Raw genomic sequence first — 2,480 nt, 5'->3', positions numbered from 1 at the left:
GTAGTCATGGGGGGTCACCAGCGGCTGCTTGGGTCCCGCTTTGGGGCTCCTGTCCGCCGGATCCGCCGGAGCAACTTTCCCCAAACTCTTCCCCAGTGAGCCTCCACCTCCACCTCCAACAGCCGCGGTCCCTTTCCCAGCTGCACGTGAGTTAACAGCTGCAGGAGCGTGCGCTTTGAGGCGCGCATCCCCGGCGGGCGGCCAGGAGCGCGCAGCCTCTCTGCGCGCAAAGCCCGCCGCTCTGTCCCGCTGCTGCTGCTGCTGCTGCAGATGTTCCCGCTGCTGCTGCTGCAGATGTTCCCGCTGCTGCTGCTGCAGATGTTCCCGGTCCGTCTCGCCCCTGATCGGCGGCGGCCCCGCGCGGCTGTGCGCGGACGCTCTCCGGGTCCCGGCCGCGGTTAGCGGCTGCTTCCCGGCGCTGTGCGCCCCGCGGGCGGCTCCTCCCCGGACCGGCTCCCCCGCCGCCGCTGCCTCTCCCAGCCGCTGGTGCTGGTGCTGGTGCTGGTGCTGGTGCTGGTGCTGGTGCTGGTGCTGGTTCTGAGCGGGTCTGGTCCTGCTGAGTGAGGCCGGGACCGGGTGCAGGTGAAGCAGAGTCCAGCAGCTGAGCAGCAGAGAAACGCGCTTCCCAACTTTCATCCTAAAGTCCTGTTGCCCCCCGACAGGCCGGCATGGCAATAAAGTGAACGAGCTGTTTGCCTGGAAGCAGAAGCGTGCGCGGTGCCGTGCACCCTCTCATCCTCTGATGCCCCTCTGCGTTCTGCCCCCGGGATGAGCGACCTCTCCTCCGGGAAACGGGCTGCGAACATCGGCCGGGCTGAGGACAACCAGAGAGTTCCAGAGGCTGAGGGTCCTGTGAAGTCTTATAGTCCCACGCACCGTGTGTGAGAACCATAGTGCTCGTGAGACCCTGCCTGCCACGGAGCTCTGCGCGCGTCTGTTCTGCAGGATATCTTGTAAGAAACTTCTTTAAATCCAACTTTTTTTTTTCCACAGAGAGGCAAGAATGGCGTCATCATGCCTTTTTTTTCTGCTTCCCTCCAGAAGTTTGAACTCCGTCCAGTGAAAATATTTCCCTCACGCACCAACCGCGCGCACACACCTGCAGGTGCGCACAGATCCTCCAGCGGACCTGCGCGCAGGAATTCCACCGCGCGGTTTTAATTACCCCGTGATGTCATGCTGTCCGAACTCATTTAACAGCAGATTTCTGCTGAAGTCTTCCTCCCTGTTTCCACCGATGATTCACTCAGGCTGCCCCCCACCGGCCCCCCACCGGCCCCACACCGGCCCCCCACCGGCCCCCCACCGGCCCCCCACCGGCCCCAGCAGCGGACCGCAGAGGAAGGAAAAACGCTGCTTTATGTTCCTGAAGTGGACTTTTTTTCAGGGCTTTCACTTTCTCTCAGCATCAGGGGCAGAAGAGTCTCAGGTACCCGGGGGCCCCAAAATAAAAAGGGCCCCAAAGCAGCCGCGTGCACCTGAAGAGTTATTTATCAGGAGCAACTGAGCAAATGGTCAGTTTGTTGTAACTTTACTCTGTTTTTGCTGTTTTACGTTTTCTGTCAGTCGGATCTTTATAGTCAACACTGTTTTTTAACGCTGTTTTAACGTTGTTTTATAACACTGTTTTAAAGCTTTTGTAACGTTGTTTTAACGCCGTTTTAACGCTGTTTTAACGTTGTTTTAACGCTGTTTTAAAGCTTTTGTAACGTTGTTTTAACGCCGTTTTAACGCTGTTTTTTAACACTGTTTTAAAGCTTTTGTAACGTTGTTTTAACGCTGTTTTATAACACTGTTTTAAAGCTTTTGTAACGTTGTTTTAACGCTGTTTTAAAACACTGTTCTAACGCTGTTTTAACGTTGTTTTAACGTTGTTTTAACGCTGTTTTATAACACTGTTTTAAAGCTTTTGTAACGTTGTTTTAACGTTGTTTTAACGTTGTTTTAACGCTGTTTTATAACACTGTTTTAAAGCTTTTGTAACGCTGTTTTAACGTTGTTTTAACGCTGTTTTATAACACTGTTTTAAAGCTTTTGTAACGTTGTTTTAACGCCGTTTTAACGCTGTTTTTTAACACTGTTTTAAAGCTTTTGTAACGTTGTTTTAACGCTGTTTTAAAACACTGTTCTAACGCTGTTTTAACGTTGTTTTAACGCTGTTTTATAACACTGTTTTAAAGCTTTTGTAACGCTGTTTTAACGTTGTTTTAACGCTGTTTTATAACACTGTTTTAAAGCTTTTGTAACGTTGTTTTAACGCTGTTTTTTAACACTGTTTTAAAGCTTTTGTAACACTGTTTTAACGCTGTTTTAAAACACTGTTCTAATGCTGTTTTAACGCTGTTTTAACGTTGTTTTAGCACTGTTTTATAACACTGTTTTAACGATGTTTTAACGCATTTTTAACGCTGTTTTAAAACGCTGTTTTAACGCTGTTTTAACGCTTTTTTAACGCTTTTTTAACGCCGTTTTAATGTTGT

The sequence above is a fragment of the Odontesthes bonariensis genome, chromosome 3, assembly GCF_027942865.1.
Source record: "Odontesthes bonariensis isolate fOdoBon6 chromosome 3, fOdoBon6.hap1, whole genome shotgun sequence".
In the NCBI taxonomy this organism is placed as follows: Eukaryota; Metazoa; Chordata; class Actinopteri; order Atheriniformes; family Atherinopsidae; genus Odontesthes; species Odontesthes bonariensis.
This window is presented reverse-complemented; position numbering follows the sequence as displayed.